Raw genomic sequence first — 23,857 nt, 5'->3', positions numbered from 1 at the left:
CTCAGACATGAGTCCCAGGCTCTCCACACCACTGGAGTCAAGCTATCCAGGCTGATGAAGGCTGATAGCCATAAACCGGTCCGTGGATGCTTGATTCCGGTCTGGGAAAGACATGGCTTGGTAGTTCGGACTGGACTGTTCCCATGAGGCACAGGATCAGAGCTGATTTGCATATAGCCAGTGTCTAACCCAGGGTGGTGTGGAGTGCAAAAAAACGATGGATTTAGGCCCAGATCCTTGTACTGGGATGAATGTATGACATTGTTCTACATTCTGTCCATCAACTGTGTTTTTTGCAATTTCACCCCGAGTGGGCTGGGTATGCTCAGACGTGAGTCCCAGGCTCTCCACACCACTGGAGTCAAGCTATCCAGGCTGATGAAGGCTGATAGCCAGAAACCGGTCCGTGGATGCTTGATTCCGGTCTGGGAAAGACATGGCTTGGTAGTTCGGACTGGACTGTTCCCATGAGGCACAGGATCAGAGCTGATTTGCATATAGCCAGTGTCTAACCCAGGGTGGTGTGGAGTGCAAAAAAACGATGGATTTAGGCCCAGATCCTTGTACTGGGATGAATGTATGACATTGTTCTACATTCTGTCCATCAACTGTGTTTTTTGCAATTTCACCCCGAGTGGGCTGGGTATGCTCAGACGTGAGTCCCAGGCTCTCCACACCACTGGAGTCAAGCTATCCAGGCTGATGAAGGCTGATAGCCAGAAACCGGTCCTTGGATGCTTGATTCCGGTCTGGGAAAGACATGACTTGGTAGTTCGGACTGGACTGTTCCCATGAGGCACAGGATCAGAGCTGATTTGCATATAGCCAGTGTCTAACCCAGGGTGGTGTGGAGTGTAAAAAAATGATGGATTTAGGCCCAGATCCTTGTACTGGGATGAATGTATGACATCTTTCTACATTCTGTCCATCAACTGTGTTTTTTACATGGTGGGGGAAGCATAATGCAGGCATCAACTATATATTGTTCATCTATCTATATCCATTTTTTTGGGCAATGCAGTTTGACGATAACATGAAAGTTCTTTGTGGGCTACTCAGGCAGGGAAGTAGAGTTTGTCCTCCAACTCAGAGGGTTTGCCCAGAGGTTGGTCAGCTAAGGCACTTGAGTCTGACCAATTCCCCTCATCCTCCTCCTGTGCTGATTCAGGGACCGTGTAATCTCGTGGTATGAAGTGTTAGTTCATATTAATCATAGTCACTCTCTAAGGGCCAGATATACTACCCAAATGCGACATGCAATTTGCGACTTGCAAATTTTGATGTATAACAGTGTCTCTAACACTGTTTGTGGTTCCCAAAGGTGTTGAAAATTGCATGCCTCATGAATATGAGGCTGTTGCAATTTGCGACCCCATTGGGAATGGCTAGCACTCCCAGGGATGGTGGCATGCTGGGGTCAGCAGACTACCATTGTTGTGTTCGATTTTAGATTCTGAATGAATTTCCCGATTCATGCCCTTATGTAGCTACAATTCACATTGCCCTTTTATAGGCATAGAAATCCAGTCCTTATTTAGGCATATCCAATGCTACCCAAATACAGGCATGGCTACTTCCATCTGTTCATCTACGTCACAATGATTTCTTGGAAAACCAGACTCTTGAGCAGAAGAGACTTCCCCTAGCCTGGATATTGATTTCTCCAAGAACTCATTTATTTTGCATGAACATCTATTCCTTAGGGGTTCATTCATGATGTTCATATGCCCAGCTTTACGTCAATACTGGCATTCCTAAACACCTTCAAGGTATAAATATACCTTCACTTGCTATGGCAAATCACGGTGTGGTTCAGTGCAGTACAACTACCTACTTGCATGACGCAGCTCGCTACAGCAAATGCCGCAGGAAGCCAACTCTCCAGCAGATGCACTGATCAGAAGCTGTCATCCTCCTGCCGAGAATCCAGCTCCAGCTGTTGGGAAATTGAGTCCCGAGACAGCGATACCAACCTTTGGCAATTCTTGGCAAAACAAAACCTATGCTTAAAGGCAGACACCTAGGTTAGGTACATTGGGGTAGGCGTATTTTAGAAGCACCAGTTGAGTATTTTAGCCTGTGTTATTTATGTATGTATTTTTACATGTCATCACAACAAACAATGCTATTACAGTATTATTTTATATTACTATCTATGCTGTAGGCAATATACTTCGCATTCTGTCTAACGATTGTAGCAGTTGACCTCTCTTGCATGAGAAAGAAGACTGTTAAAAAAAGCGTTTTTAATGAAACGCCCGTCTCTCTATTTCTGTGCAAACTCTGTAGAAACAAAGCATGCTCGATTGACTGAGTGAAATAGTTATCTATTGTGTCCACGACTCTGAAGATATGTTTCAATTCTAGGGGAAACAAAGTTTTTATGTTTATGCGGTTGTCAGAAACTAATTCCTTCTTGTTTATTCAAGAAAGTTTCTAGTGACCTCTGAGTTAGTCTGTCTTAAGTCTGTCTTAAGTCTGTCTTAGGTCTGTCTTACGTCTGTCTTAAGTTAGTCTTAAGTCAAACTTAATAAAAAAATCCTAACTTTACTACTACTAAATGCCTTCTGTGAATACCAAAAGTAGTACCTTTAGGATTTTATCTTAAGTTAGTTCTGTGAATCGGGCCCACAGGAACTACACTACACCATCTCTGGGACTGCTTTTAAATAAAACAGTATTTTTTCAAAAAATGCAGCCCGTTTTGTTTTAAGGAAAATGGGATGCATTAAAAAAGGAAAATTAAACTTTTCAGTTTCATTTTTTTAAGGGCAGGCAGTGGTCACTAGGACCACTGCCTTCTCCTAAAAATATTTTCTCACATACTCACAAAGGGGAAGGGGTCACCTCGGTACCGCTTCCTGTTTGCGAGTAGTAAACTGGGAGTGTTTTGAGGCCGCAAATGCAGTCGCAAAACAAGTGTACATGGCATGGTGACTTGCTATTATGAAGGGACCCCACTTCCTAATAGCGGGCTTTGCAAATGCTGTTTTGAGAGTCAGTGACTCGCAAAATAGCATTTGTACATGCTATTACCCTTTTTTGCAGTCGCAAATGGGAGGATCTCCCGCTTGCGGCCGCAAAAAGGAGTCATACATCTGGCCCTAAAAGTTTTGAAGCGAGAGGCTGATGCTGCTGACTGTGACAACTGTGCCAGCTGCACCGAACACCTACTCAGCAGACACACCGGCTACCAGACAAGCCAGATCATTTATTGGTAGCCTGCTGAGCTCTGGCCAAAGGCGTATCTTCCTATAACAATATACCAATGGGTTTTGATCCAGGTAGATCTCTTTTGGGTCATCGAGATAGCCTTGGACTATTCTCTGAAAGGTCATTAGTGCCTCCATTTCCTCAACCTCTGTTGCCTTTGCCTCTGCACTTGACTTAAGCCCTGTCACTTGAAACCAACTTGGTGCAGATGTTTGGTTTGATTCTTCTGTTGCTGGTGGTGGTGTTGTTGTTGCCGGTGTTGTTGTTGCTTTGTTGTTGCTGGTTTTCCCTGCAAAAGTCATCGAGAAAACCATCAACAAACAGCTGACAGCCTTCCTGGAGACGAACGGCACCCTCGACCCATCGCAGTCCGGATTACGAGCGAACCACAGCACCGAGACCTCCCTCATCGCGGCCACCGATGACATCCGGACCCTGCTGGACAACGGAGAAACCGCCGCCCTCATCCTGCTCGACCTTTTGGCTGCGTTCGACACGGTCTGCCACCGCACCCTGACAAACCGCCTCCACCACGCCGGGATCCAAGGAAAGGCCCTGTAATGGATCACCTCCTTCCTCTCTGACAGAACCCAAAGAGTCAGTCTCCCGCCCTTCCTCGCAGAAGCCACCAAGATCATCTGCGGCGTACCTCAAGGCTCCTCGCTCAGCCCCACCCTCTTCAACGTCTACATGAGCCCCCTCGCAGCCATTGCACGCAAGCACAACCTCAACATCATTTCCTATGCCGACGATACCCAACTGATCCTCTCCCTCACCAACGACCCCAGCTCCACCAGAGCCAGCTTCCAGAACGGAATGAAAGACATCGCAGACTGGATGAAGCTCAGCCGCCTGAAACTGAACTCAGACAAGACGGAAGTCCTCATCCTCGGCCCATCCATCTCCGCCTGGGACAACTCCTGGTGGCCCCCTGCTCTGGGCCCCCCACCCAAGCCCACAGACCACGCACGCAACCTGGGCTTCATCCTTGACTCCTCCCTCACGATGGCCAGGCAAGTTAACGCCGTTACCTCCTCCTGCTTCAACACACTCCGCATGCTCCGTAAGATCTTTCGCTGGATCACCACTGGAACCAGGAAAACGGTCACCCAGGCCCTCGTCACCAGCCGTCTGGACTTCGGGAACGCCCTCTACGCTGGGACCCCCGCCAAACTACAGAAAAGACTCCGGCGCATCCAGAACGCCTCAGCACGACTCGTCTTGGACATCCCCCGACACAGCCACATCTCCGCCCACCTGAGGGACCTGCACTGGCTCCCCGTCAGCAAGAGGATCACATTTAGATTCCTCACCCACGCACACAAGGCTCTCCACGACTTGGGCCCCGAATACCTCAACAACCGCCTCACATTCTACACGCCAACCCGCCAGCTCCACTCCACCAGCCTCGCCCTCGCCACCGTCCAACAGATCAGCAGATCCACCACCAGAGGAAGATCCTTCACCTACCTGGCGGCCAAGACCTGGAACACCCTCCCCACCCACCTACGACTCACCCAGGACCATCTCTCCTTCAGGAAGCAACTCAAGACCTGGCTTTTCGAGCAGTAGCAGCCCCCCTCCCCCAGTGCCTTGAGACCCTAGCGGGTGAGTAGCGTGCTTTACAAATACTCTTGATTTATTGATTGATTGAGTGATTGGTTTCTGCCCTCTCTGGAGGTTAAAGCTGAGGTTAAAGCTGATGGCATACTAGAACATCTGCCTGGGCCTCTAACTTCCAACTGTTCTTATACCAGGTCTCTTGCTTTGCCAGCAATCCACGTCTTGTATAGTGAAACATCCCCTTGTGAAAAAGGAATGGAAGTGGAAAGTTGTTTTTTGGGTCGTGGTTCGAGTATTGTGGCACAATTGTTCTCTTTGGAGGATACAATGTCTGTTTGCAGCCTTGGATTAACATCCAAGCAGAGGATTAAGCTCTCAACCAACTGATATGCTTTTTCATTCACACCAGCGAACCTTTGTAACACCTTTTTTTAACTGGCCCTGTAGAAGATGCAACAACAGGAAAGGTTGGCCCATCATACTGTCCTCCTTGCTGACGTCCCATGTGAATATCTTAATAGAAAGACGCATTTGTGTCCGGCATTTGACTGGCCCCTATTTGTCTATCTACATGGTCATGCTTTTCCCAGTTGCAACCCCTCTTCATTGAAGGACATTGTCAGTGATTGGTCTGTACTGCTCCAACTAATGTTGCATCATGTACTAGGTTGAATTCCAACATGTTGGCACCTTCTGTATGAGGGCTTTAACCAGTACTCTATTAGCACGCTAAATGATCCTCAACTACTTCGGGTCCTTAAAAGAATGACTGAAATGAGTGTAGATTCTTCTAGAGGTGACCAGTATGTTGCTGCATATGTCTTCTTCTTTGTGAATGCCCTACACAATCAGGTTGATGCAAGGCACCAACACAGGACCCTGATATGTCCATCATCTGCCATGGCCTTCACTATATTACTGCCATTGTCCATGGTAACAAACCGTAATTCTGAGACCTCTGGGTCACAGCCATTCAAACACCTTGCTGTTAAAGTCTTGCAAGATGTTTGCAGCTGTATGGGATTTCTCCATAGCGAACATCGCTAATCCTACATGCCGCCAAACACCCCTAAAAGTTTCTTCCACACTGAGACCTGCAGATAGCTGTTGCCTAACTCCCACAGAAGAGATCCAGTGTGCAGTATTAAACATGTAATTAGTTGCTTGACAAGTGGTCCACATACTTTGCTATACTGCAAAATGGGAAACACAGGGAGAATTAACCTGCACATCATGTACCTTAGGCCACACTGAAAACATTGCGCATATCCTGTTCTTGTGCCAGGCATATGCTAGGGCAAGGAAGAAATGGATTTTCTTGTTATGTAATAGGCTAAGGTTTAGGAAAAACTAAGACGCCCTCAGAGTGAGGTTACAAAATACAATATCAAACATAATTTCGACCAGGTCCAAATATTTATTAGCAGTAGGATTTGTACAGGGCAAGATGGGACTGAAACTATGATGATAGAGTGAGCAATATATTACTCCCTCTTAAGTACTATCTTGTGGATGATGTTAGTTTTAACGTAAACTTTTTATATAACGTATTGCATTATTATTAACTGATTTTTACATATGCACTTTTATCTGTTTGAACTGAAATAAAAAGCCATCAAGTGGGTAGAAAACCACGGGTTTTACAACACAATTAAATAATAGGCTCAAGAACAAGCATTTACTCTTCCATTAGGCATGGTGGCCTTTATAATGTTTTTGTCTATGGCTTTGTCCTTGTTCTAGTATCTTGGGCTGATATGTAAATAGAAAATTCTTGTATGTTATATTCACCAAGTGGAAGCCCACCATGAATGATGCAGCCTCATGCCAACAAATTGTCTTTTAACTTTGTGTTACTGTGAAACATTTATGCCCTATGGCCAAAATAAAGTATGAGAGTGAACTGATCTACATGTCTGCCGTTAGGTGTATAGTGTGAACAACACTCTGTGCAAAAATTGGGCAACTGATTGCAGTGCATCGTGATTGAGCCCTGGAACAGCAACTCTGGCTAAATAGGTCCAGCTGGGAACCTTCCATTTTGGGCAGGTGGCCGCCACAAATTCCAAAAACCCACTCCCTCCACAAAAGAAAAGAAGGAAGAGGTCCAGCACTAACGTTTTTGGAAGCTTTCCGTTGTACAATCGTGCCATTGGGTGGTTCCTGTCTAGACATGGCCATAAGACTAGCTTGGATTGATTTTTCTTTTGTGGTATTGGTGAACTGAAGCAGGCGACTTCTTAGAAAACCAGGAAGTGGTAAACTCAATGTGCATCTTAAGGGAAACATTACTGTGTGTGGTGGTATCGGCACCTGATTCTTGTGCCAATTTGGAAGTTGTTTATGTAGTGATGCTGGTACACTGCTGGGGACAGGTCTGCTTGGTGTGAAGCTGTCATCCACTTCTTCCTTATCATGCCCTAAAACCAAGATTGGAGCCGACTCCCCTCCCTGATTACCACCACCACCACCAATTATTTTAAAGTGCTCCCACTGCATTGCCTGATGCTTTTTCATATGGGTCGTCTGGCCTCCAGTACTATGGTATGATCCACGCTTCCCAAGAGGAGAACTAGCATGGCAAACTGAGCATTTTGATACCCTCTTGCTTGCTAATCGTAAAGAATTCCCATACTGGGGAGGAGAACTTGTTTAGTGCGCCACGGCCAATAATTGTAGAAGAACTGGAGATAGGTGGGTCTATTGATTGCCTCTCTGCAGTGCGTACTTCGACTGAGGTAGTGGTGGACGCAGGTCTCAGTAGGGGCCTTACAAATTTGGAAGCTCGTGGTGGTAGTGGAGGCACCAGTGCTACATCCCTCTTAGTAGGTTGAATATGGAATGTAATATCGGTGTCCTCTAAGCCGGCTTCCATATTGACAGTCACTGGCTTGTCCTCATCACTGTCCCTTTCCATATTTACAAGGCTTTTAGGAACTTTCTTTTTCCCTTGTCTCTCGTAGTGGATCTCAGACTCAGCCCAAGTCCAGATCATCAGAAGGCCGGCATGTAGAAAATGGTGGAGTACCCTTTGCTTTTCTAGCTGGAGATTGAGAAGTCAATAGTTCATCAAGAGCTACATCTTGCTTAGCAGGAAGCTCAACCTCCTGTTCTGCTCTTACTTCAGGAAGAACTGTTCCTGGCTATGGCTCCTGTTGTCCTCTTTGCTCAGTTTCATGCAACGATTGGGCACTTTGCAGCAGAGAAAAATCAGATTCAGACTCACTGCTCATCGCCATGATTGCAGTGGCTGCCTTACTGGGAGACATTGCCTTGGGCTTAGGTCAGAGTGGTGCCTTTGATGCGGCATTGTTGTTCCCAGTTTGCTCCCCAAAAGACGGTGCAGCAAGCACACTGCGTTTACTGAAATAGTTGGTGGGAGGTGTGCCAGTGGTGTGTCAGTTGTGGCAATCTGCTTCTTGTCTGGTTCTCCATTTCACTGGCCCCTTTCTAGGTAGGAACACTTTTCTTTGGAGCCATCTCCAATCTCTGTCAGCTACCATATAGCAGCACAAGAATGTGTCAGGGAAACTTGGCCCTTTGACTAATCAAATGACAATTCCAATGACACTAGGAGACAGGCAATGTTCTGCTACTGTGCCACTATAAAAAAAAGTGTTTGCACTTAGCATTACAATTTGTGTTTTTCATTTTTTCTCTTTCTTGATATTGCTACTCCTGCTGCTGGAGCGCCACCATACCACAGGTGGTACGATGGAGGTCATCATGGCAGAATATTGCTGACTGGTTGTTTTGGAGGAGGATGAAGAATGTGCCTGAGGTCCTTCCGGCCAGCCATACTATCACCAGAACCGCCAGCAGCTGGACTCCACCACTGCTACCACCCAACGGAACCCCCACCTTCCTCATCAAAAGCAGATGCTATACTCTACGTGAGCTGATTTGTGTGGGCCAGCTGAACCTATGGCCTAAGAGACGTATGTCATGCAGGGGTTGTAGGCTAGGGAAAAACATGGAATAATAATCCTTAAAAAGTAAATGCTTGTGTGCGCCTATGGCCTAAGAGACCTACGGCAGACAGGGGTGCAGGCTGCTGTGGAAAGAAATGTATTTATTCCTAAAAAGTGAATGCTGTGTTGTGCCAATGGCCTAAAAGACCTATGGCAGACAGGGGATGCAGGCCATGGAAAATTATGGAATAATACTTAAAAAGCTCAATGCTAGTGTGTGCCTATGGCCTAAGGGATCTCTAGCAGGCAGGGGGTGTGGGCGACAACGGAAACCATTTTAATAATCGCAAAAAAGATGAATGCAGGTATTTGTCCATGGCCTAAGAGAACTATGGCAGGCAGTGAGTGGAGCCAGTGAAAAATATTGTATAATCTTTAAAGAAGTGAATGCTGGTGTGCGCATGCAAGGGGAAAAAAATTGAATTATCCTTAAAAAGTGAATGCTTGTGTGTGCCTATGGCCTAAGAGACCTATGGCAGGCAGGGGCGCAGGCTGCCGTGGAAGAAAATGTATTTATCCCTAAAAAGATGAATGCTGGTGTGCGCCTATGGCCTAAGAGACCTATCGGAGGCAGGGGATGCAGGCCAGGAAAAAAAATTCAATTACCTGTGCATAGTTCATTCAGATACACAGTATCATAATAATTTTGGGCACTCTGGTAAACCTTTAGCAAACCTGCCCTGGGTTACACTCGCTGGGGTGGGGACACCAGAGTGGCAACACAGCACCTGTCGGCAGTTGCCATTATGCTACATGGGGGGGCCAGGATGATCCTACTATGTCTCTCCTTTTCAGGGCGGCACTGAAGGGCTGGGCAAGGCGAGTGCCCCGGATACTGGGTCCCCCTTTGAGTTTCAGACTCTGCAGGACATGCTTGCAGGTGGGGCAACAGGAATCCCAAGGCGATAAAGGGTACAGCCGGCCGTAAGCCACCCTGGGGAGTGGCCGGAAGACAGGATAAGTGTATCAAGTACAGACAAAGTTTGAGTTTACCAAAGGCACCCCTGTGTTGCACCAGATTCTTGGTTACATCACAAGCAATGTCCCACTCCCACCCAGGTGAACTCCAACTGTAGGATTATTCTGAAGGTTTATCCTTCACAGGCAAATAGAATGACCAAGACAAGACTACCACCACAACCCAAAGACCTGACATTTTAAAAACTAGCAGTAGCAATTTCTTAGCAATGAGGAGCTAGTATTCAATTCCTTCAAAAAAATGAAAAACAAACTTACCAGATCCTTGCGTCAGGAGTGAACTTAGGAGGTTATGTATTTGAGTAACACAAGGCCTGATTCAGAAATGTAAAGTATGTTACACCTTTGATGTTAGTTTACTGACTCTTGTGGTGTACATATACCACTAGTAAAATTTCCATCAGTAACATTAAGTGTAGTAACTTTGAGAGTAAAAAGTAATCTCTGTAGCTTACTTTAAAAGGAGCTACTACTACTAGTTAGTTACTACTCATAAGGTTACTAATTGTAATGGTAAACTTCTGGTAGTTCAGACAAACTGCAAGAATGAAGCTATGGCAAAAGTGTAACTTTACCTTTGTGAATCAGGCCAGATAGTGCATTCTAGTGCTACCTATCATGAAACACTGGAACAGACATTGTTATGACTCTGCACTATGATGAAGAATTTAATGATGTTATAGCCCTTTCATGCCTGGGTTGGTAAGTGGGGCTGGCGTGGGTTGTTGCTCAGGTAAGAAGATCCTGCAGTGTGTTGGTTTAGCTGTACCACATCCTCCCCAAGTGTGTGATCTATTTATGTTGTAAATTGATAGGTCACACCTTAATATATCACGGAGCCTAGGGGAAGTATGTTAGGGTTGATGAATAGATGTGAATGGAGAGTTGGAGAAAGGTGTGAAAAAGATAAAAACTACAAAATATAATTGTCCTTCAAAACGATGAGCAGCACGTCATCATCATCACATCTGTTGGAGAAGGAAATTAAGGAATGCCACAGCGGAGTTAAATGCATTGCAAACAGTCCTTCAGCCCCAGAGACTCAAGTGATATAAATGCTCTGTTATTTAAGTTTAAAAAATCCAAATTATGGAGGAGTGAACCAACAGGGTTCTAAAAATTGTGATTGTTAAAAAAAAAAATGATTCTGTATGAAAATGCGAAATTAGGTAGTGCATCTGCATTCTTTTTGGAATGTCTGTCTTGGGTGGCTGGCTGAACCGGCCCGGTAAGGTGAACCGTAGTGTTATAGAGCTTTTGCCTTTTGTGCAGAAGAAGAGAAGATTTGTGGATCGTAAAACAGTAACAATATTGTAGAGTCAATGAGAAGGACAGAAGGTAAACTTCATGATGGATCAAGAGGCAAAGGAAAAGCATATACTGGTGAAATCATGATGACTCATATGCCATTAACTGTGAAGTGAGAGCAATTTTACAACCAATCTCAGACAAGGAGCTGTATGTACCTGGCTGATCAATCTCACAACTGTCATACATTTAGCCGAGTGTGTTCCCATGCAACATGACATAATTGACATGTCTGTCTCCAGCCACAGCACTCTCCAACCACAGCACTTCATTACAGGAGTTTGAAAATTGAGCCAGCACACTACTTAGCATTTCCAAAATCAATGCACCTCTTTCCTTTTTCTTTGAGTTATGTTGACTTCCTTCATCTGGCTGTTGAGGTCGTACTGCCGTGAGTCTGTCTGACTCCGAGTTCCGACTCCGTTAAACTCCAGAGTCCTAGTCCTCCTCACCCACATTATTCTGGGCGAGATAGACTTGCAATGCAATGCTGTCGATGAACATGTAGAGCAAATGAATGTGAGTATTTTTTGCGTAGATTGTATTTGTTAACAAAACTGACTGGTCTTTAAATAACCTGAAAAAAACAAAGAGTGGACCATGCAAGTAAATCTAGCTATTTTTGAAAAAAAGGGCCAACAATCACCTTCAGACAGAATCATCCTTCAGCCCCCAAACATTGCAAATCATTGAACTCAAGTTTACAAGTATTAGTTGAACAACACCCACAGTGTCTGCCACCACAATCAATCATCACAACCCAAACACACTTAATATCAATCATTTGTGCAATTTGTTGCCTGTTCCAATCTAAGTACAGTGGTACACAATTGTTTATTGTTGTATATCCTATTTTTCCCATGGAAGCAACACAGTGGCAGTCTAGGAAATGTATGCTCCTTAGTTGGGCAGCCCAGCTAGGGAATGAAAAAAAGAAGGTTAGGGATGTGAGGGAGGCAGGCATTGTCTTCATGTCCTGTAAGCAAATAGGCAGGCTTCTTCTGTGCACACTGGTCTAACTCCAATCCGGACATATATGTGGATAAATGGCGTGGCAGCATAATGCAGGCATCAAATATATATTGTTCATCTATCTATATCCATTTTGTTTGGCAATGCAGTTCAACGATAACGTGAAATTTCTTTGTGAGCTACTGAGTCAGGGAAGTAGAGTTTGTCCTCAAACTCAGAGGGTTTGCACAGAAGTTGGTCAGCTTGAGTCTGATCAATTGCCCTCATCCTCCTCCTGTGCTGATTCAGGGATAGTGTAAACTTGTGTTATGAAGTGTTGGTTCATATTAATCATAGTCACTCTCTAAGGACCAGATGTCCTATACACCAATTTGCAACCAGCAAATTGTGTTGCATTTGCGACATGCAATTTGCAACTCGAAAATTTTGATGCATAACAGTGTCTCTAACACTGTTTGTGTTTCCCAATGGGGAAACTAGGACCACTGTTTCCCAATGGGGTCTCTAGGACCACTGCCTGCTCTTAAAAATATTTTCTCACATACTCACAAAGGGGAAGGGGTCCCCTGGGGACTGCTACTTGTTTGCAAGTGGTTTACCACCTACTTCAAGTAGGTTGTAAACTGCAAGTGCTTTGCGGCTGTAAATGCGGTCACAAAACAATTTGACATGGGACGCCCCTCCCTAATAGCGGGAGTCGCAAAATAGCATTTGTACATGCCATTACCCTTTTTTGCGGTCGTAAATGGGAGGATCTCCAGCTTGCAGCTGCAAAAAAGGTCATACATCTGGCCTTAAAAGTTTTGAAGCAAAAGGCTGATGCTTCTGACTGTGACAACTGTGCCAGCTGCACCGAACACATGCTCAGCAGACAATCCACCTACCAGACAAGCCAGATACTTTATTGGTAGCCTGCTGAGCTCTGACCATTGGTGTATCTTCCCATACCAATAGACCAATGGGTTTTGCTCCAGGTAGATCTCTTTGGGGTCATCCAGATAGCCTTGGACTATCCTCTGAATGGTCATTAGTGCCTCAACTTCCTCAACCTCTGTTGCCTTCACCTCTGCACTTGACTTAAGCCCTGTCACTTGAAACCAATTTGGTGCAGATGTTGGTTTTGATTCTTCTGTTGCTGGTGGTGTTGTCGCCGGAGTTGTTGCTGGTGTTGGCTGCGGTAAGACTACAGCACTGCCCTCTCTGGAGGTTAAAGGTGACGACAGACTAAAACATCTGTCTGGGCCTCTAACTTCCAACTGTTCTTATACCAGGTCTCTTGCTTGATCTGCAATCCATGTCTTATATAGTGAAACATCCCCTTGTGCAAAAGGAATGGAAGTGGACAACTGTTTTTGGTGTCGTGGTTCAAGAATTAGGGCACAGATGTACTCTTTGGAGGACACAATGTATTTTGCAGCCTTGGATTAACATCCAAGCAAAGGCTTAAGCTCTCAACCAACTGATATGCTTTTTCATTCACACCGGCGAAACTTTGCAACACCTATTTTAGCTGGCCCGGTAGCAGATGCAACAACAGGATTGGTTGGCCCATCATACTGTCCTCCCTGCTGACTTCCTATGTGGATATCTTAAAAGAAGTAGCATTTTTGTCAGGCATTTGACTGGCCCCTATTTGTCTATCTACATAGTCATGCTTTTCCCAGTTGCAACCCCTCGTGAAGGACATTGTCAGTGTTTGGTCTGTACTGCTCCAACTGATGTTGTATCATGTAGTAGGTTGAGTTCCAACATGTTGGCACCTTCTGTATGAAGGCTTGAACCAGTACTCTATTAGCACGCTAAATGATCCTCATCTGCTTTGGGGCTTTAAAAGAAAGACTGAAATGAGTGTAGATTCTTCTGCAGTTGACCAGTATTTTGCTGCATTTGTATTCTTCTTTGCAAATGCCCTACACAATCAGGTTGATGCAATGCACCAAACACAGGACCCTGATATGTCCATCATCTGCCATGGCCTTGACTATATCACTGCCATTGTCCATGGCAACAAATCTAATTCTAAGACCTCTGGGTCACAGCCATTCAACCACCTTGCTGTTAAAGTCTTCCAGGATGTTTGCAGCTGTATGGGATTTCTCCGTAGCGAACATTGATCATCTTACATGCCACCAAACACCCCTCAACGTTTCTTCAACACTGAGACCAGCAGATAGCTGTTGCCCAACTCTCACAGAAAAGATCCAATGTGCAGTAATAAACATGTAATTAGTTGCTTGACAACTGGTCCACATACTTTGCTACACTGCAAAATGGGAAACACAGGGAGAATTTACCTGCACTTCCTGTAACTTAGGCCACACTGAAAGCATTGTGCATATCCTGTTCTTGTGCCCAGCCTATGCTAGGGCAAGGAAGAAATGGATTTTTATGTTATGCAATAGGCTAAGGTTTAGGAAAAACCTAGACGCTCTCAGAGGGATGACTGAAAATACAACACCATACATAATTTCTACCATGTCCACATATTTATGAGCAGTAGGATTTGCACAGGGCAAAATGGGGCTGAAACTGTGATGATAGCATGAGCAATATATTACTCCTTCTCAAGTACTGTATTGTTGATGATGTTTTAACGTAAACTTTTTATATACCTTATTGCATTATTATTAACTGATTTTTACATATACATGCACTTTTATTGATGTTAACAGAAACGAAGGCACTGTGAAATGCTCGTCATGTAAATCGTGTTTGAACATCATAGGAGGTGAGTCATTTGAGCATAATGGTTGCTGTGTTGATTTAAAGGACATGTGGAATTGCAAGACCGCTAATTGCATTTATTTCATTTTATGCCCCTGTCAGCTAGGGTATGTGGGTGAAACATCCAGACCCATTCAAGTAAGGCTTACTGAGCATCGCTCAGCCATCCGCACCAACAAAATTGCGGCTCCGTTAGTGAAACACTTTCTCGAGAAACAACACGCCCCAGATGAGTTCAAATGGCGAATCATTGAAAAGATTAGACTCCCAGATAGTAAAGGAGGAGGAAAAACCAGAAAAAAACGAGAGGTTTTCTGGATTTTTGCACTTGGGACTTTCAAGAAAGGACTCAATTCAGAAATCCCATGGGAAAATGCTATTAACTGAGATCCCAGCTCTATCAGTCCCTGTCTCTGTTATTTATACGTTCCCGTGATCCCACCATATAAATAGGAAACCCAGCAGCAGCCACTTTGCGCCCTTTCTAGAAACGGAAGGTTTGTTATTCATCTTAGTACTTTTCTGTGCTGCTATAAGCTGGTTCTCAATAAATTGTTAGTTTTCACTTTTATAGTTTGTATTTGTTTATTAGCAAAACCTTTTATCTTTTATTCTCCTTTGTAATTATACCTTATAGGTATCAGTATTGCTTATTGTAAATCATCATGTTCCTATCTTTGGCGTATGTATGGTTATTTACCATCGCGTGGCCATTATTATTAATTTAACCCTATTTTTATCCTTGAGTCACCTTTAATAACCTTTTGAGAGATTGCTCCCAAAATCATAAATGTAAAATACCACCTTTAATAATCCTTTGAGAGATTGTTCCCATAATAATAAATGTTAAACATCGCCTCGCATGGGGAGGTCCTCCTCGATGATATCAACTAGTCGTTTTCTATTTCCTTTTTTTAGTACCTTGTTTACCTCTATGATCATTTCCCAGCTACCCTGTTAGCTCCGCCTTCCGTGTAATACATTTAAAGAGATTGGCCAGCACCCTCCTATTGATTCCTTGTTCGACCGACGGCACCCCACATCACGGTAACGTCGCCAATGCCATCCAGTTTCCAGTGTGTTTTACGTATCAGGTAATTCTTTAGACCTTGTTTGCAGACTTTGTGAACTTCATCTAGCGATACCCAGCGGTCTGTCCGCTTATTTTTACTTTATTCGTATTACAGACAATAAGACTGAAATACGCCCCTGTGTGTTAAACGTAACGGTCGTTTAGATAAGGTGTCTATCCTGCCTAGTCCACCGTTTTTTCGATAAAGGTACTAGACCAACAACATCAGTTAAAATAACAACTTTGAGACTATGATTATCGGCTGGCTTAACACAAGTTCCAATCAAGAACAAGAAACTAATAATTATCTGCAAACGCCGAAAATATCCAACTTGAGCGTTTTTATATTTTCAGCCATTACCCTGTGAAATATTGAAATACCACAACTGGGACCACATATAGACCAGTCATCGGAGGAACACTTATAAACGACAACATATATTTATCCTTGGCTCAGGTATATAAATCAGTTACCCATATTATTTTTAGTTACAATATCGTTATATTAGATATTAGAGATTTATTTTTATACAAATGTATCTCCAAGATTTATCGACCCTGATATTTGTTCACTGTTTTTTATCTTCGAATATACGTATCTCGAGTATCAATGATTGGCACTTTAAGAAATAACCAATAAAGGTAACCAGCTCATCATCTATTGCCTTACTTATATTAGCGCTTACGTCTTTAGCTTCATACTCTGGTTCTCTTAAATCAATCGACCGTAGCTATCATTATATTTTACAGACAGCTATCGGGATACAGCGAAGGAACACATCACAGCCGTGTTTCTGAGTTCTGTGCGACTTCAACCAAGGACACTATATATCAATTTTACAGGTATTATAAGGAGTTTGTATTACACATGTTGTATGTAGGACATCCTTGACAGTATTTAGCTCTGATTCAAATGTCTGAAGGTATTATATATACATCAGTTCAGTAATTACAGATTAGGAGGCGGAATTCTTGTGCCTTTGCATCAATATGGCAACGTTGTGACCATTTGAATTATTCAATTTTCTGTATCAATAGAGTGGTTTATAAATTTTGACACATATGTTGTGTATGTATGTTTTTTAGGTATATCATTCACCTGTCATCTACATGAGTATACCAACTTTAGGTTTGTTCCTGTATCTTTTTGTAAGTTTGTACGATTTTATACAAATAACTATGCATTAGAACTTGTCTTTTGATTAATGAAATGATCATGAACATGTTAAGAACAGAGTTAGATCTAGAGTTGATATTTGAAATTGAACTGCTGAGTACTATACAATCTTCCTCATGATATATGTCTATCATATGACATGTTAGACACAAAGTATTAATGTTGGATCCTTTTATGTTAGGTCGGTGGCAATCTCCTATGTAATATATTATGTAATATTGTATTTTGTATATATAACCTTTTTACAAGGTACAAGGTAGAATGAATTTATGAATGTAAGCCACTACAGGATTATTTTTTACATACTCTTTTTCTTTATATGTACTTGCAGATTGTTAATTGTGGCTCCTGAAGAAGGCGTTCTCGCCGAAACGCGCGTCGAGTATTCTTTTCCTCAGTGTGTTCGTGGACACCTCTTAATAATTGAGGGTGTCTTTTTACTTGTTTTATAAAGGTGTATATTGTGTCATTATATGTAACAATTGCATATAATTGTATTACTGTATTGTCATATGATCTGAACTATTCTAGTTCTCTATAAGATTTTTATTATGTATATTAAAAACATGTTTGTCTTTTATTAATGATTATATCGTCTTGCTTGCCTTTCCGAGTCATAATTGGGTCTAATACCTTGTTGTCTATTGTTAAGACTGCGTAGGAATTTTTTTACATACAACAGAAACGAAAGGCCATCAAGTGGGTAGCAAGATACATTTTTTACAACACATTTAAATGATAGGATCAAGAGCAAGCATTTACTCTTCCATTTGGCATGCCTGACCTCATACAGGTTTTGTCTATGGCTTTGTCCTTGTTCTAGTATCTTGGGTCGATATGTAAATAGAAGAGTCTTGTTTGTTATACTCACCGAGTAGAAGCCCGCCATGAACGATGCAGCCTGATGGCAACAAATTGTCTTTTTACTTTGTATTACTGTGAAACATTTATGGCCTACGGCCGAAATAAAGTATGAGAATGAACTGGTCCACATATCTGTCGTTAGATGGATAGTGTGAACAGCACTCTGCTGCAAAACTTGGCCAACTAATTGAAGTGCATTGTGATGGAGCACTGGAACAGCACCTCTGGCTAAATAGGTCCAGCTGGAAACCTTCCATTTTGGGCAGGTGGCCGCCATCATTTCTAAAAATCCCACTCCCTCCACAAAAGAAAGGAGGAGGCCCAGCACTAACATTTTTGGAAGCTTCCCGTTGTACAATCATGCCATTGGGTCGTTGAGTTCATAGGACCACACCTGCCTAGACATGGTCATAATAGTATCTTGGATTGATTTTTCTTTTGTGGTGCTAGTGAACTGAAGCAGGCAACTTCTTAGAGAACCAGGAGGTGGTAAACTGAATGTGCGTTTTAAGGGAAACATTACTGTATGCAGTGGTGTCTGCACCTGAGTCTAGTGCCAATTGGAATTTGTTGATGTAGTGATGCTGGCACACTGCTGGGAACAGGTCTGCTTGGTGTAAAGCTGTCATCCACTTCTTCCTTATCACTCCCTATAAGCATGATTGGAGCTGATTCCCGTCTCTAATTACCACCACCACCACCAGCATTTTTTTTTAAGTTCTCCGACTGCATTGCCTGATGTTTTTTCATATGGGTCGTCTGGCCTCCAGTTCTATGGTATGATCCACGCTTCCCAAGAGGAGAACTAGCATGGCAAACTGAGCATTTTGATACCCTCTTGCTTGCTAATCGTAAAGAAGTCCCATACTGGGGAGAACTTCTTTAGTGTGCCACTGCCAATAATTGAAGAAGAACTGGAGATAGGTGGGTGTGTTGATTGCCTCTCTGCAGTGTGTACTTCGACTGAGGTAGTGGTGGATGAAGGTCTCAGCAGGGGCATTACAAATTTGGAAGCTGGTGGTGGTGGAACCAGAGCTACATCCCTCTTAGTAGGTGGAATATGGGTTCTAATATCGGTGTCCTCTGAGCCAGCTTCCATACTGACAGTAACTGACTTGTCCTCATCACTGTCACATTCTATAATTATAAGGCTTTTAGGAACTTTCTTTTTCCCTTGTCACTTGTAGTGGGTCTCGGACTCAGCAGGGGTCCAGCCCAAGTCCAGAACATCAGATGGGGGGCTTGGAGAAAATGGTGGAGTACCCTTTGCTTTTCTTGCTGGAAATTGAGAAGCCAGTTCATCAAGAGCTACATCTTGCTTTGTAGGAAGCTCAACCTTCTGTTCTGCTCTTACTTCAGGAAGAACTGTTGCTGGCTGTTGCTCCTGTTGTCCTCTTTGCTCAGTTTCCTGCAACGACTGGTCACTTTTCAGCGGAGACAAATCAGATTCAGACTCACTGCTCATTGCCATGATTGCAGTGGCTGTCTTGGGCTTAGGTCGGAGTGGTGCCTTTGATGCAGGAGTGCTGTTCCCAGCTTGCTAGTCAAAGGATGGTGCAGCAAGCACACTGCGTTTCCTAAAAAAAATGGTGGGTTGAATGCCAGTGGTTGCAATCTGCTTCTTGTCTTGTTCTCCTTTACACTGGCCACTTTCTAGGCAGGAACATTTTTCTTTGGAGCCATCTCCAAGCTCTGTCAGTTAGCATATAGCAGCACAAGAATGTGTCAGGACAACTTGGCACTGGGACTAATCAAATCAAAATTCCAATGACACTAGGGGACCAACAATGTTCTGCTACTGTGCCACTATAAACAAGTGTTTGCACTGAGCATTACAATTTGTGTTTTTCATCTTTTCTCTTTCTTGTTATAGCTACTCCTGCTGCTGGAGCGCCACCATCCCGCAGGAGATAAGATGGAGGCCATCGTGGCAGAATATCGCTAACTGGTTGTTTTGGAGGAGGATGATGAATGTGCCTCCCGTCCCTCCAGCCAGCCACACCATCGTCAGCGCCGCCAGTAGCCGGGACCCACCACTGCTGCCACCCAACGGAACCCCCACCTTCCTCATCAACAGCAGATGGTTTCTTATGCCATACTAGGAGAAAACATGGAATAATCCTTAAAAAGGTGAAGGCTGGTGTGTGCCCATGTCATAAGATACCTATGGCAGGCAGGGGGTGCAGGCAGTCATGGAAAAAAATGTAATAATCCTCAAAGCGGTGAGTGCTAGTGTGCGTCTATAGCAGGTAGGGGTGCAAGCGGCCAGGGAAAAAAATGTAATAATACGTAAAAAAGGGGAATGCTATTGTGCACCTATGGCCTAGGAGACCAATGGCAGGCAGAGAGTGCAGGCAGACAGGGAAAAAAATGAATAATCCTTAAAAAGGTGAATTCTGGTGTGCGCCTATGGCCTAAGAAAGCTGCAGCAGGCAGGGGGGGCAGTGGGCCAGGGGATTTTTTTTCAATAATCCTTAAAAAGGTGAATGCTGGTGTGTGCCAGTGGCCAAAGAGACCTATGGTAGAAAGGGTGTGCTGGACATAGAATTAATTGAATAATCCTTAAAAAGCTGATTGCTAGTGTGCTCCTATGTCCTGAGAAGCCTATGGCAGGCAAGTGGCCGAGGTAAAAAATTGAATATGCTTTAAAAAGTTGAATGCTGGTGTGCATCTAAGACTTAAAAGACCTGTGACAGGCAGGAGGTGTACTGCAGGCCAGGGAAAAAATAGAATAATCCTATATGGCAGGCCCGGGGTGCAGGCGGTCAGATAACATATTGAGATGCTGGTATGCATCTATGGCCTAAGAGACCTATAGTAGGCAGGGGGCGCATGCCAGGGGAATATTTTTTAATGATCCTGCAGGGGTGCAGGCTGTTGTGGAAAAAAAATGTATTTATCCCTAAAAGGGTGAATGGTGGTGTGTGCCAATCGCCTAAGAGACCTCTAGCAGGCAGGGGGTGTGGGCAGCAAGGGGAGAAAATTGAATAAGCATAAAAAAGATGAATGCTGGTGTTCGTCCATGGCCTAATAGAACTATGGCAGGCAGTCAGTGCAGGCTGGGGAAAAAAATTGTATAATCCTTAAAGAAATTAATGCTGGTGTGCGCCTATGGCCTAAGAGACCTATGGGAGGCAGGGACTGCAGATCAGGAAAAAAATGTAATAATCCATACAAAGAGAATGCTTGTGTGCACCTCTGGCCTAGGAGACCTATGGCAGGCAGGGGGTGCAGGCCAGGGAAAAAATGATCCTTAAAAAGGTGAATGCTGGTGTGTGCCTATAGCCTAAGAGACCTATGACAGGTGGCTGCTGTAGACCAGGGAAAAATGGAATAATATATTTTTTTAGTAATTGCCGGAGTCTCTCCAGATGACTTTGAGAAATCCTTTGGGAGGCAAGGAGATGCATAGGTAAATGTAAAAAATGCAAATAATATTATATAAACACTGTATGTACATACTACACTGATCCTGAATCACATGAAACTGATATCAGGGGAAAACCTAAAACAATTACCAAAAAGCATAGCCCTATTCATTGTCCCTAGAAAATGGCTTTGACGACTGGGAATTGTATCAGTGTGCTGTTCAAACACCATAAAAGCAAGAAGGTATGGACAACAAAGAACACATGCAGGCCTATGGCAAAAGTACACTAGCTAAATACACAAAAAGGCTGCCGACCACAAGGTCAAAGAACCAGCAAGGAGGCATGGGCATCAAAGAACACTTGCAGGCCTATGGCAAAAGTACACAAAATGGCCACAGGTCACAATGGTCTACGAACTATAAGCAAGGAGGCATGAACAACAAAGAACGTATTAACCCTGGGGCATACCTTCTATTCGGCACCACACGGTACTTGGTCACATTTAGATTATTGGCTCCTATTGAAATTACTCCTGCCTTGGCTGTTCAAAATGAACGGCTTCTCCTGTAAGTTGTCAGATCATGCTCCATAATGCACATTTTCCATTGCTGGGGGTGGTGGTGGGGCGGGGGGCGTTGGGCGAGAATGTTTGGAGATTTCCCTATCAGGCTCTTCTTGACTCAGTGTTTCAGGATGAACTCCGCTCGGCTATACCTGATTACTTTACTTCAAAGAAGGCACTGTCTCCGCACAGGCCACCCTTTGGGAAGCCTTTATGGCCTATATCCATGGGGCGACATTAGTCAAACAGAGCGGTATGCTTTGGGATCTCCGCCATTCCCTGGAGCAGCTTGAGCCTGCTCTACAGCTGGTAAATATTGTCACAAACCGGAGACTCCATAATATCCAGTTGTGACTCCAGGCTCACATTTTGGAGAAGTTTCGGGACTTAGCAGATCACGAGGTGAACTTCCTTGGGAAGTACACTCAGGCAAGAAGGTATGGTGAGGGTTTGTGCCCTGGCCGTACACTGGCTAGACTGCTTCGTCCACAAAAGGACAGTGATTATGTTCCCAAACTCACTCTTGCAGAATTGTTGCGTTATTATACCAGACAATATCCTTCCAGATGTGCAGGGAAGGACCATGAGATTGCTGATTACATTTCCGAGGTGATGGTGGTCTGGCTGTCCTCCCAGCAGCAGTTTCTTGGTGAGCTAATAACAGTTGAAGAGATTATCTCTGCCATAGACTCCCTGGATCTAAAGCCAAGGCTTCTGATGGACTGACGGGAATATTTTATAAAATGTATAAACATTGAATGCACTCTGTCTTCTGGAACTTTATGCAAAAGAGCTGGAGGTGGAGACCCTTCCCCCTACCTTGCAGAAGGTGATTATAGTTCTGTTGATGAAACCTGGGGAGGACCATAAAGCTTGCTAATCCTACTGTCCATTCTCACTGCTGAATTTCGATAATAATGTCCTTGCAAAAATACTTGCCACTAAACTTCCTCTTCTTCTTGAGATCCTTGTCTCTCCTTCCAATCCAGGTAAATTCCACATCAGGCTATGTCTACCAATCTGCGCACGTTGTTTTTCGTACTGAAAAGGATTTCCCCAAATGTCCCAGCGAATGATGCCCTGTTAGATGCAAAAAAAACTTTTGACTCCCTGGAAAAGCCTTTTTTATTAGCAACACTTTGGAAACTTGGCCTACAGCAGTAGTTTATGTCCCTCATTGTGCTCCTTTAATTGCAGCCAACAGCCCGCATCCAGGTCAATGGGTCACTGACCTCCTCGTTCACCTTGGCCAGGGGCACCAGGCAGGCGTACCATCTATCCCAGCTATTGTTCATTATTGCCAAGGACCCTCTAGTACGGCATTTACAGGAGAGACACTTGGCCCAGATCCACTACTCCTTTCATTATATGCAGAAAACATTTAAGTAGACAACCTATTACGAACCTTGACCCTATCATTCAGGAGATTCCCACGATTTGACCACCATTCCAGACTGCACATTAACTGGGGGAAATCTGAGCTGTTTCCGCTGAACTCAGTGACGCCGCAATTCAACTGCACCTACCCTTTGCAGTTGCGGGAGGACACTGTTAAATAAGGACCAAGTCCTCCGATTGAATCACGGCCCTGCAATAAACAAGTCGACATTGCAGTTTGAGAGATGGATAAAAATACCACTGTCAACAGCTAGCCATATTCCCATTATTAAAATAGTGGTATGTGGTGCTTTACCTTTCTTTCATGTTCATCGCTCGTTTCTAAGTGATGATGTAAGCCATAAGAATGTGGGTGGTGCTATATTGGAATTGAGAATGCTGTGAAAGGCAGTTGGACCTGGCTGTCTGATGGATGGGGTGTCTGTGTACGCTGTTCTTAATAAACATTTCTAACCCTCAAGCTGAAAGAAGTTGTCTTTGCTTTGCTAGGGATAGTTTATGGCAGAAAGACAACCCATCCTTACAAGAGGTTCTTATTATTGTGAATATGCATGAACAATCTCAGGCCTGTGTAGACACTATTCACAAAGATCTAACTACAGGAAAAAATGAAGGAATGTAGTCAAGATGGTGGACAACAAACCCACCAAGAACAAAATTGTTGCCACCACTATTACCAAAGCG

The sequence above is a fragment of the Lissotriton helveticus genome, chromosome 7 (assembly GCF_964261635.1).
Source record: "Lissotriton helveticus chromosome 7, aLisHel1.1, whole genome shotgun sequence".
Classification (NCBI taxonomy): domain Eukaryota; kingdom Metazoa; phylum Chordata; class Amphibia; order Caudata; family Salamandridae; genus Lissotriton; species Lissotriton helveticus.
This window is presented reverse-complemented; position numbering follows the sequence as displayed.